This window comes from Numida meleagris, chromosome 3 (assembly GCF_002078875.1).
Source record: "Numida meleagris isolate 19003 breed g44 Domestic line chromosome 3, NumMel1.0, whole genome shotgun sequence".
In the NCBI taxonomy this organism is placed as follows: domain Eukaryota; kingdom Metazoa; phylum Chordata; class Aves; order Galliformes; family Numididae; genus Numida; species Numida meleagris.
The window spans coordinates 13792168-13805952 of record NC_034411.1 but is presented as its reverse complement, the minus strand read 5'-3'; the positions used below and the strand labels follow the sequence as shown (position 1 = coordinate 13805952).

The 13785-nt window shown below is 37.7% G+C and overlaps 1 protein-coding gene across 5 annotated transcripts in view; it reads left to right on the top strand.

Moving 5' to 3' along the window:
* The window catches only part of PLCB4 (phospholipase C beta 4), a 241450-nt gene that overhangs the window by 41970 nt on the left and 185695 nt on the right, over positions 1–13785 (top strand). The window lies entirely within an intron of this gene.

Below are 13785 nucleotides of genomic sequence, written 5' to 3'. Positions count from 1 at the left end.
AGTCTGGCATAAGACCTGTTAGTTGCAGCTAATGTGACTGCTTCAGCATCATCGCTCAGCTTGTAATTTTCACACTGGAAATCTCCTGCATCTGTGTATGCTGCAGGTGCAGGGGAGCTCTTGGAAATTCCCCTCAGCCTGTGTGCTATCCCTCACATGATGTGGTTATCTGCCTTGATTGCTGAAGCAGAAGGTCTGTGTGCCTCTGAAAGGGGAGGGATGCGACATAGGAGAATAACTGAGGGCTCAAACAGGGCAGTCTGAATGGGAATGAGATCCAGATCCTGCTCATTGTCCTGTAGAGATGTGGTACCATATTCTTCGTTAGGGTTGCTCTGCTACAACTGTTGTTCAAAAGGCTCTTCTGCTTGCTCTAGAATTTTGAGAGCTAGCTCTTTGCAATGTCTTTACACTGTGGAGAATCTTTCGTTTTTGTAATCTTTCTGCCTCCGTTCAACCTATACAGCGATTGCTTCCAAATCCTTCATATCTAGCAATATCTGTTAGAGTCCAGCTGTTCTTTTTGCTAGTGCAATTTTTCAGCTGTGAAATGCACAAGCTCTTTGTTGACACATGGGTATAGTAGGTGGTAGGGAGCAGTAGTAACTTCTGAAGGAAAAGCTTTGCCTTATTTCAGGGCAAAACAGACAGCTTATTACTTGCAAAGTTTGCTTTTTCTTTGCATTCTTATATCTTTAGTCTAACACTGCTAACCTCAAGCAGTTTCTTATCTACATGACTGTATCCTAAAACATTATGTACATTTGGCCCTGTGCTTTTTTTTTTTTCTTCCTGCCTGCCACACCTTCTGCACAGATTGAAAGTACTGGAAACTGCAAATATGCTGAACCTGGCCAACGTGGGCTGATAAAATGCTCTCCTTTGAGATGTCCTAATGAGAGCATAAGGTTAACCTGACGTCATTTAAAAGTAGTTTGTAACTGTGTGCCATTTCGTGTGTGTCTTTATACAAGGAAATGTCTTAGAGCCAAATTAGCCTTTGTGTCAGGTAATGGAAGAAGTATTTGCACTGTTCTCATGGGAGTCATTGCCATCTCATCCCTTGTTAAATTAACGAAGACTCATACCTTGGAAGAAGCATATGGTACCTATCTCTCTGAGGCATATCCAATTAAAACGTTGATGTAATGTTGATGACCTTGGTAGCTGCTGATTTTGTGAATGGATGCCTGGATTGTGTGCAGAGCAGTTGGAGTACCCCAAATGTCTCTTTTGCATATTTAACTGTTGGTTGCATTTATTTTGAAAAAGAAAGGCAGCTAATAATGATTTCATTGTCTTCAGTGAACTGATAGTAAAGATGAATTGGTGCTTGGATTGGAAAAAGAAACAGCATTATCAGTCTTCTGCTTTTTGTTTTTGTCTCTGTCTTCAGCTGTATGAACTCTACTGTGGAGAAGTTGAGTGTTGCTGTTCCTATTACATGGTTTTTATTCAATTGGTATGGAAGGCATAAATCTTCATTTTTGCTAGTCTGTTCAAGTTCGCTTAGAAGAATTTGTATTAATGAAGTCTGCTGTGCAAATTGTGGTTGATAGGGGAATCATAGCTCATTACTTCAACCTTTATAAGTTAGTCCAGATTGTGCAGAAAAACACAATCAGCTTGCATCTCATCATTTTTTAGTGCTGTTCTTTTCACTAAATTCTAGTTTCACAAAAGTATTGTGTTTTGATTGTGTTGATGCATCACTTACTCTGTTTGTTTTTTATTTTGAAAAATCTAGGTAAATAGTGCTTTCCAAGTTTTGCCTAGATCCTTGTTCCTTCGTTTCTAGCAACTTTCTTATAACGAGCTAAAAGCTATCTGTAAATGCAGGCCCAAATGTGTGGAAATCAGAAGTTTGTTTGTAGTAATTCTTTGTTATAGAAACATTATATTTATTTTGTAAACTTTTCTTGTATTTTAAAAAACATTTGAGATGAAAGCATTACTTACATGAATAGCTGTGAGTTGATGTGAAGTAAGCTAATCTAAAACAACAACAACAACAACAAAAAACTGTGAGTTTAGCTACTGAGGACATTTTTTTATACAATTATTGTAGCACTTCAGTTTTTCAAAGCTAATTCCACAGAATCAATCCATCAAGAAGTACATACCTGGTTTGTATATCTTTGATTTAGTTATGGTTGCTTAAACATTGCTCTGTAATCTTCACTGCTTTCACTTCTATTTCATCCTTGATGAGACAATTGCTCGCTTCTCCCCTCCCCACAGTAGAACAACTGAGAATGAATATTGTGAAAACAAGATATAATTCCAGCTCTCAGATGCTTGCTTGCTCTGTTAAAAACATCTATTAAGTTGATCTGAAATTATGTCTAAAGAAATACAGGTAGTTCTTAGGTAATTTTGAATCATCAAATGATAAATTTGGTGAGTATATTTCCATGATTCAGATGCTGAGCAATGCGGAGATTACTTTAAGATACTTTAAGACTCTTGAAAAATGGAAAACAGCTCTTGAAATTCAAGGGTAGAAATGGCAGAGAGAATTACATTGCTGCGTTGTATAGTTCTGAGAAGTTTCCTCCATACTACTGTAATTTAGTTTGAGAATATTTACTGTTTTCATGTAACTTACATTCTTTCCTTTTTAAAATGGAATAGGTTTGGATCTTAACAATCTTAACAGAACAAAATATAGGAGATTTTTCAGTCATGTAAAATTATGTGAGATTTTTGCGGTCTTAGTTTTGGGATGGTCTCTTTTTTTTTTTTTTGCTTTCCTTTTCTCTTAATAAAGAGTGATGTTTAAACGAATAATTCCTGCCTTTTAGCAGCATTTGAAGTTATGCACTGTAAAATCTTCCACAAGTAATTAGACATTTTAACCACAGTGTGGATCGTTAAAGTGTTCACTTGCCTAGTTCATCTGAAAAAACTGTAGAAAATGTTTTTTCCAAAATGTTAGAGGTAGTAATTTTCAGGGCAAGATGTCAGGTTTCATTTTTGTTTGGTTTCCTTTTTTTTTTTTGAGTTGTGAAACTATATATCTAGAAGGTATTAAATTGTAGACTCTGTGGTATTTGTTGTGTAACATTTTTTTTTCCCTTAAAATTGATTGGTAATTTAAATGATAGTGGCTTTCTTGGTAATAGTACTTAATTTCATAAGCCATAATGTGGAATCCCCCAATAGAGAAGAAACCAACTATACTCAGTAAAAAGTAGGTGTTTGTCTATGCATGAAATACATGTAAATTCCTAGCTGTCTTTTTCCTTTTTGCAAAAGTTGATGATAATACTTCTCATTTAATTTTAAATTACACATAAGAATTCTTGTTTAAAGATGCCTGAAAGTAGCCAGATCCTTTTTTACTTCCACATCTCCAAACTATCATCTCTTCTCAAGATCTAAACATTAAAGTACATTGTTTAAAGGCTTTGGGACATGTTTCATTTACCCAGGTGGTCTGTAGATCAACTGCTAATCAGTGTGTTTCTTAATGACTGAAACAAAATCTTAACAAAAGTTGTTCTTCATGTTCAGCAATGTCTATTGCCAAAGTGTGGCTGTTCCAACCGTGTAGCCTAAGTCAATTTGATCCTTATATTGAACTCGAATTCACTTTACACCTCATCTAAGGTGCCTTTCAGAAGACTGTTATAAGTTTCTGCATTTGCAAGATCGATAGGCTGTAACTATTTGTGTTTGCTTAGTGGTCTATTTCCCACTGTTAAAAGAGAAAATAATGGATAAAATTACTGTATGAGGAGTACGTTTCTGGAGATGTGATTTGTTCTGCTCACAGTGCAGCTAATTCTGGGCAAAGCCCATGAGATAGGGATTGGTGGGTTTATGTCCTTCAAAGAGCTCGTGAGAAGCAGGGTATATAAATTTTAGTGTTAATTGACTTCATTCTTTTTTGGGCTTGATGAAATAAGTGGCTCTGTAGACCATGTCTAGCTCAGTGCAGCTAGCATTGCTTTGCCATCAGGGCTGTGTTTTGGCCTGGCTAAAGTTAGAGCAAATCACTTATGTTTTCTCCTTACAGTTTCTCATGTTTAGAAAGACTTTGTTGCCTTGCAAGGTATTGGAGAAGCTTGGGTGATACTTGTCTCCTGAGTACTTTGAAATGCTGTATGGGTAGTGTTATTACTGTTGTTACTTAGTACTACTCTACTCAGCGCCTCTAAAAAGTTGTCAGTAGCTTAATAACACTCAGAAATAAAGCAGAACATGGAGAGTGAGGAAAAAAAATGAAAAGGCTATTCTATCTAACATGTAAATTAGTAGCTGCTTTTCTGATGGCTATTTTTTTCTATCTTGACATTAGATCTGACAAAAGAGAGAGCCAAAATTTGAAAAGCACCACAGTACATATAATAATCAAAAAATGGTGATAATATTCCTGCATCTGTCTTAGAGGACAACACCTCCTTCCACCTGTAGAGCTCTCCTGGCACCTCAGTTGGGTTTTCCTTCAAGAATCAGAGGGAGGCATGCCGTCTACGAGAAGTAAAAATGAACTGAGTATGGCATGCTGCAACTGCACAAGCCCAGCTCTTCAGAGCTTGGGATATGACTACATCTCTTTGTCTGTTTTGCAGCTGAAGTTCTACATTTGCTTTCAGAACTGAATTTGACAATTTCCTATTGGGTATACATCCAAGGAGGCTCAAATTATTCCTTCTGAAGGAATTAAGTTGGCTCAAGACACATATTACTGACTGGAACTAGACTGAAGGTTACTTCAATATCTGAACTTCTTTGGCAGGGGAAGGATGGGGCCCCTCTTGAAGGCAATCTCTTTGCTGTTTGGTAATTATGAAGTATTGCCCCACATTTTCTTCCCATATCTCTTGGACCTTAGCAGATCTGACTGCAGTAAGAATTTTTAAAATTAGGTTTCTCTAGTCCAGGCCAGAATTTGGGTTACTTACAGTATGACCCCCAGCCTTCTACACACATGGCCACCTCTGGTCTGATTATGATAACTGTCCAATGCCTCTCTCTTCTGTTGTGGCAGTGCCTGACAAGAAAGTTCATAATCAGATACACAACAATCTTCTACAGAGCACCTGAGAATAAAGTGCATATATACTTCCAGTTAAAGTCCTTAAAGTATGAACTGATGTACAGTCACAATGTAAAACTTAGAATTCAGGAATATTAGGTAGGTTTGGTATGATCCCTTAAGAATTCTTTATTCATGCCCTAAATTGCATGGTTTCTGGGGCAGGGACTATGCTTGCATTATTTATTTTATGGCATTTATTGCAGTTCATTTTTTCTCTTTGGACCTGATTGGTGACCATTTGTCAATACTTCAGATGAGGTAATACTCTGCAGCACACTGTTATTAATTGCAATGTATGCACGGTGCTGTTTTATGTAAGTTGTGAGAAATGACATCTGTGTTGTTTGGTTCAACGTGCTGAAGCATCTAAAAGTATAAAGCGGCTTTCAGAATGAGCAGGACAATTTGATATCTTTTATACTCCAATTGTTGAGTGCTTTTTTTTTTTCAGTGTGATAAAGAGGGCTTACAGAATCTTGCAGCTTCTTGTGTGTTACCAGTAGGGATTCTGGTAAATTACTTCTTGACCTTGGCTTGCAAATCAGAATGTAGTAAATCAGGGGCATGTACATACTATACCAGAACAAACTCCCAGGAGCACAGCTTAATATATGAAGTAAGGCATTGCTCAGACTGCTTAGTCTGACATGTCATACAATATTAGAGGCCATTGTCTTTAATACTTCTGTTATGGAACAGATCCAGTTCTGATTTATAGCCCAGCAGTAGCAAGGTTCCATTCTTTTCAATTTTAGAAGAATAGTCTGGTATAGGAAATTTATCAAGCAGTCTGTTTCCTTGTAACCTTCATGACACCAGTCTTACAGGAGAAAATGTAGATGTGCTTCTTTGTGTTATTTCTAGGTATGAGGATTCCCTGTGTAAACCTAGTAAGTCAGAGCATAACTCAGGAGCTCCCTCACCCCCCCCCCCCGCCCCTCTTGGCAACCGTACAGCCATAGTCTGAATCAGCAAAGCTTACTTAAAGAGACAGTCTCAAGTCAAAACCATATACATGGCTTTGTTTTGTTTTTCAAACAGCGTGCTGAAGCAGTTGCACGCATCAGGTCTGCCAGAGAACATCCCTGTCAGTTTCAAAATCATTTATCCGTGTTGTTTTGTTTCTGTTTTCTCTCTCTTTCTAGTTCTGTAAAAGGCAACAAAAGCAAAATCCAACAGCATAGTTGGATGAGGAAAACAATGGAAGAGACGAGGTAGAAATTGTTATCAAATATATAAAATGTACATTTAGAAAGATGTTTGAGCTATACTTAAATTTTTTTGTCGCTTTGCAGTTGTGCAAAGAGATCTAATGTTGTTCAGAGATCTAATGGTAGTTCTGGAAACTCTTCTTAGGCTTTATATTTACATGTCGAAAATGCTGTTTCCCTGAATGAACTTAAAACATTGATATAGGAGGAGCTTTGAGCTGAATGCTTCTTCTAGGATAGAGGTAACAGAACATAAGCGTTCACCAATTCTGATTAAACTGTTAAAGATTAGACTAAAAATGAGAGCTGCGTGTTGTAATTGTAGTCCTACTTGACTGAAAACTAAGTTACTGGTTTGTTTTTGAGTGTAAGTTTTTATTTCAGGCAACCTAACACAAATTGGTGCTAGCTTCCATCATCAGAGACTGGTTTGAATAAAGCCTGCAGCACAGGGCCCTGGGTATTTGTACAGTGAGGCTCTGTAAACCTCTCTTGCAGGTGTGTAATACTTTGATCAGCTTGCTGGACAAACAAAATTAAACAGATGTCTCCCAGTTTTCTGCTTGGCACATATTAGTGGATAGGAAATCTGACCAGCCATATCAGATTTTGCCCCCAGGGAAGTCAAAACACAACAGCAGAACAATGCAAACTGATAATGTAAATGGCTTTCTTGGGTGGGTTTCAGCTCCTGTGCTAGTATCTGGTAAAACTGTTTACTTTCTTGCCTTGAAATATCATGCTATTTCCATCACAATCATGCTGCTTTTAGCTAGCTGGTTGCAGCCGGATTTGGAGATGGTAATCAACGTTGTTTTGAAATGCATCTCTCAGTTTATTACAGTGAAATTTTTTATTTTATACTTCATATTATTCAATGACTAAACATGTTTACTTTGAACTGGATACGTGCTTTAGGTGGGTAGCAGTAAAATAAGCGAGTTTAAGCCAGCTGTAATTTAATTTCAGCTTGGTATGTTTTGTTAAGACAAGAAAAGCTCCTGGCACTCAGGCCTTGCAGTGCATTATGAAGTGACTGCCAGTCAGATTCTCCTATGGAATTAAAACAAATTGGAAAGCAAACTGAGAAAGGAAAGATATATTTTGAAGAAACTAAACGTCTGTTCTGTAATTTACCACCCTCTGTTGCTTTTGTTGCTGATGCCTGGTTACGTAAATTTCTTCCCACCACCTTCTTATTGAACTTGTAGCGAAGCAATTTTATTGTGGCGCAACATCTGTTAGCATAAAAATTGTCTTAAATATACTGCTGTCTCTTCACTGTGTAGCCCAGTAGGAAGGAAGAAAGGTACGGAAGGGAGCATTTTCCAGAGGTACAGGTGGCTTTAGTAATAAATAATGTTCTCTGAAGTAGTTTAAAAGCGAGGGGGGAGAAATGTGAGTTAATGACTGCCAAAAAAGAGACTTTATTTAAAAGCTGAGAACATCTTTTTGGTACACTTGAAAGAGTTTGCTATGATTAAACTTTACTGGAGGATCTTATCCTGATATGGTCAGCTATGTACTTGCCAATGTGTTATGGAACAAAAAGGTTTGGATAAAATGGCATGCCCACTCAGTGTTGCTTTGCACTATGCAATTTATCTAGTATTATAACTGATACATAGTTATTTCAGTAAATATTCAAGGGGAGAAGTACTACTGCTTAATCTTTTTCTCTTAATGTTATCAAGGATTGTGATAATAAAAACAAAAAATCAAAATATGCTATGTTGGAGCTGCTGGTTCACATTTTGAAACATGAATAAGAAGAAATGAACTTTCAGTTTCTGGAATGCAGGGACACATCCCAAAAAGAATGAATGAGCTTCATTAGGATTTCTGCGCTCATGCTGAGGTGATCTTAGTGATTTAAAAAGCTGGTGGCTTGCTGGCCTGAAAGGAGCATCTGTCCTCTTGCTTTCTTCTCACCTACTGCTAGTTTTGCAGTGCCTGCATCAGCTGCCCAGGTTGCAAGTTGGAGCTTGGGATTACCCCTTCATTTATGTTTTCTTTAGATATGGTGAGAAATCTTAGTTGAATGCTCTTAGTTAGAATACACTATTTTTGTGAAAATAATCAACTTCATTGGCCAGTGGAGAATAAAGACATTTGCATCTAATTGAGCTGGATTCTTTGCAGTGCCGTAAGTGAAGTTTTGGGTTGTTACTGCTTTCTTCTGCAGTGAGTGATTTCACAGATCAAAAACCTCTCAGAACTGCAGCAGGATAATTTTGGTTCCAGAGAATTACTGTAGGTGACTGTAAAAATAGCGTTTGCATTTTTGAGAAGAACAAAATATCCTTCAAAGGCATAGGTAAAGCTACATGCAGGAACGTCAGGATACCCTGAAATTCTGAGACTCAAATCGCAGGTCGTTTCTTAGGCTTATTACATTTGCATACTGATAGGAGTTTGTGGTATCTATTTTATATTGCACAAACACTGCTGTTTTTTGCTTGGTTTTGATGATGTTGTTTTATCAGATAAATGTAACTCAGTCACTGTATGAAAATGTCTGCAAAAAGAATCTTTCATACAAATAATTTTCCTAACTTATTAATATGCTTTTCATAAGGTATGATTTCTGTCCTCCAGTTTTTTGGAGTTTCCTGTGAAGACGATCTGCCTGTTTCAGGAATACAGTTTGCTGAATCTTGCTCATCAAAACCAAGTAGTTATACATAGCTCTCTCCGAAAGTAATGCCTCCTATTTATTTCCATGGAAACTACAACAGGTATAAACAGCACAATAATGCTATTCGATAGAGCAAATTCTCAACTACAGAACACTTTTTCAATGTAGTGACCACCATTAGCTATGCATTTTCACCAGTGGCAAACAACAGCCTGCAAGCAACGCTCATAAAAATTTGCAACGGCTGTCGCCCCTGCTGAAACGCACCACACAGTGCCTCACTGTGCTCACATCTACTGACCGATCTCCATAAACATTCAGCAAGCATTGCTGAGTGTCAGTGGGTGCCACTTTTTCTGCTTGGAGGAATTCAGTGACACACCTTTGCTTCGTACGCACTGCCATTTCAGATGCTGTTTGGTCAGACTGCCCCTCGGCTGCCATCTGCCAGACTGCAACAAAATGTAACAGAATATTGGTGGGGAGGTGCAACCTCTACTGCCATACCACCAGCATCTGCCTTTGACGTCATAGGCCACCATAATAAAATAGGAAACATTACTGCTGGAGCAGCCCTCCTATTTTTCAACTATATGTACCCAGCTGCTGAGTTGAGAACTCTCTTAACTCATGACTGCATGGCTGGAGACAGATGTAGGACTAGTATTTACTGTGTATCACATGAAACACTAGCAGCAGGTTGTCTGCTTTGCTTAATAAGTTTCTGACTTAATTCAGTGAAGCTAAATGCAACTGTCCTTAATTGTTCCATATTTGATTTTCTGTTGTGGTATTCCTGTGGCAGAAATGGATGAAATTATTTTTTCTTTGTGTTCAAAGTTATTAACAAATGAATCTTTGTTTAGCTGTTCTTTTTGTCTGTGTCAGTGAATCATAATGTCCAGTTTTCATTTACATGGGAATAGACAGCTTCATGCCCTACAGTCAGTGCTATTCAGGCCAATACCAATGAAGAAAAGGTATGGAGTTATCTGGTGATTGAGAAGGCTACTGATTTTGTGGATTAGTATGTGAAATGTTCCAGAAAGATGTGCCAGAGGCTCGAATTATGTAATGCTTTGAGCAGGAAGCCACCAAATTGTGTGTAGAGTGTGTCGCCAGCAACAGACTGATGTCCCTGGCAAGGCTCCACTCCAGGAAGGAGCTGAGGTTTCTTAAAGGCTTCAGGCGGGAATGAACAACTCAGTACAATAGCATTTGCTAGAACAGTTTGCCCCATTGTAGACAGGACCTGGCAACGCACAGCCTTGCTAGGAGCTTGCTCCTAGCTTGTTTGCTGCTAGGAGGCAAGGGGCTGACATAACATTACTTTGGTATGGTTTCATGCCCACAAGTGTGTACCAGCTGGCACTCTCTGCTTTTTTTTTTTAATTTTTATTTGCAGATCCTAAAAAAAATTGCAAAAGAAAACCAAACCTCTTTAGGAATTACACGTCCATATTGTTGCATAGGGAGTGTAGGCCTGTGAAATTTAAAATAAATAAATGTGTTTAAAAGTAATTAACCAGGAGATAAACTATGGTTGATGTTTCTTTTTTGGCACAAAATGAGTGAGGGTTTTGTAGGTAACGACTATTTTAGAGTAGGATATATTCATGGACTAGAATTGTCGTGGTTAAATTAAGATTTTAATGGTCTTTTCTAAATTGGGTAATATTATACTGCTTTTAATTAGAGTCAGGCTAGAGGTCCTTATTGGAGTTGTAAAGTTTTAGTCTCCCAACGGGTAATTCAAGCAAGTTCTCTTCAATCCCTAGCTGAGTGTTCTTAGGTGGGAAACTGCAGAAGGTTTCCAGCAGCGTGTTACTGTCACGTCATTCTCCTTGATCTTTTCAGGTAGCGATGGTAGAGAAAGAAACCTTAAATCACTGCTGACAACATTGTTTTCTTCTGTAACAGCAAAAAAGTAGAGGTATGGGAGCTGTTGATAAGCAGAGTCTCAAGGAAAGTTGTCCGTCGTGATGATGCATCATCACGATTTAGCTGGGGATTTTGCAAACTTAATTCTCTAGTAATCCACAAGGAAAAATCTGAATTGTGCTCATTTCTCCCCACTGCGTGGCAGTTTTGCAAAGCCATACTTAATATTTAAGCTGAGAGAATGGTTCAGAAGACTAGTTAACAAACAAATCTTACCTGATCTTACTAATCTCAGAGCTGGATAAAAGCTTTGTCTGTCTTGGTGTTCGTGGCACTTCAGTAGGAGAACTTAAAACAGTATTTGGTGTTCGTGATGCATAAGTGAAAAGGCATGATCCCAGTGGCTGAGATCTAGCATTAACAGGCTTTCAGAGAGATCTTGACAATGATTTTTGGGTTGCTTGGCACTAAGTTAGGGATAGAATTTTTTGGTGAATGCTGTAGTGTAGATTTTACAGCTATTTATAAAAAAGTACAACCACACGAGGAAGAGCTGATGTCATCGGACTTGCACAGGAGCAAGACAAAGCTCACTTACCCAGACTACGTCACCTGTGCTGTACAAAACTATTAAGTGTAATAATCATGTTTTCTAAACAACTTTGAAAACAAGTTGGTTTGCTTTCAGTCGTTCAATTTCATCTCATATTTCACATACACAGATGGACTTGTGAGAGTAGCAAGTTTCATATAAACTTGGAGCTGCTCTTGATTCACGCTGGAAGCTTATTTTGAATACTAATCCATTTATTGAATTCGGCATATACCACTACTGCTGGAGTTGCTTGGCTCCTTTTTTCCTCAAGGAAGTTGGATTTTTTTTTCCTGCTAGGAGAAACTGTTTTCCTGTGACTGTATAAGGTTTTTTAGTCTTAGCAATTCTGATTCACCGAAAAATGTATCTGTACATTCACAGTGACAGCTGAGTTGCCGGTTTCTTTTCCTGTAGTGAAGAGACCAAAGTTATCAAAAATGTTACCATTTTGCTGTAAGACCTGGATCCACTGATAAAGACAAAATATATATATAAGCACACCTTTAGTTAAGAAGGAAGGAGGAGAGGCAACAGTATCAAAATACAAATAATTGGGTTGCTAGTTTTTGAGAGAGATTCTGTTTATAATTTGTGCTGGATGCAATTATTGAGTTGGTCAGGTTGGGCCATTTAGTTATATTTCAGAATGGAAAATACTATGTTGTTGCTCTTAATTTTCTGAGCAGCTCTTCATGGATCCTTAGCAGCAATCTGAGTCCCCTAGAGTCTGTAGACTCCAGGGCCAAAATCTGATTTAAGCCTGACCTGTGAAGTCCGAAGAAAAAGGTGGATTATTATAATCTGTGTTATAAGCCTCAACAACTGCATTGGTGTTTGTGATATCTGTCTGGTGAAGTATTCAGGAAGTTAGGAACATAGAATCAATCATTCTCTGCAAAAAGGATGTATCCAGGTATTTAAGACCAGCTTGCTTACCTCTTCTTTAGTGTCACTGTTTATTTTTCTTGGGACAAAAAAGAAATGAAAATGTTAGAAATACTAGGTCTGTCTTTTCTATTTTGGCTTTACAACCTGTTGTGGAACGAAAGATAAACTTGAGGCTGCAGGATTGTTTCCCTGTTAGCAGTTAAGTTACGCAAAGCAATCCTTAGTTCAGAGTATCTTCCTGTGCAACCAAGACTGAAGTGTTTCTGTCAAAGAATTTGGAGACTTACTAAAAGGCCATTGGAAGTTTTGAACACAAACAAGACTTCGAAGAAATACTTAACTGGTGAAAAGAAAGGATCTTTTATATTTGCATAACCAAAGAGAAGTTGATTTTTATCATTTAGCTTTGAGATTGTATTCATCTATTCACATGAAACATAAGAAATTTCAGAGCCCTCTTGTAATTCTGCCCTAAAAGCTGTAAATGATTAAAAACGGTTGAGAAACAGCTTCTGTTTCTGCTGTGTGCATTAGGTGTGGTATGATGCTATTGATTTCAGTGGAGCTGTGCTAGGTTTTATGCTGATGTAATCAAGCTCAAATTTGGCCGCAGACTGCAGAAGAAAAATATCCAACATGCATCTCCCATTGAGGACTCATAGTTTGTACGCCTGAAAATATTTTTATAATTTGTTTTCCCAACAGTAACATGTTTTGAATAATGAGTTTATATTAGCACTAAGCTGACTTCAGTTGACCCTAGAAATAAAAGGTCACTTTTTTGTGTAGTTGTGAGATGGTGGAGGCATCCTGTATAATTAGGAGCTACTTAAGCCAGTCTGAAAGTGCACTAGCAAAAAAGGAGAGCTTGGGGCATTAAAGAAACAGAAAAAACAGCATCATGCACTCTTTCCTTAGAAAAGTGTAACGTTAATATTTAATAAGAACAAAATACCTGGCAATTGTCTGTTGCAATAGATTTTTTTTTGGCAATGTCAGGAGACTTCAACATCAGGAAACTTCTTTCTTTAACTACTCTCATTGCTGTAATTATGATTACTGTGGCTTTCAGTGTCTCTAATATGATACTTGGAGCATTTTATGCACCAAGTTTTTGAGGCAAGTGCTAGACCTTCAGCATGCATTGGACTATATTGGCTGAGATTCTTGACTCCCAGAAGTCTGTTTCTGATGTTGTTGGGGGTGTGTGTGTATGCATGCACATACGCATGCATACATTTTTGTCTTTATTTCACTCTTCTTTGCTTCATAAAATTTAAAGGGTATCAGATCAGCTTTAATCCTGACTATATGCCTAGTGGATGTTCTCAGTTCTAGGCTTCAGTTTGTTTTACTTTAAAGGAATAAACATGAAGCTCAATGAAAGAGTGGAGAAAAAAAAAGAGCTTCTGTTATAATATACAGGAGTTCTCAATAGATTCATCTGAAAGATCTTATATGTTTAGTTTAATGTTACTTTCAAAACAAAGCACTTCTTTCTTTCAAAATCTCTTCTAAAGCATAG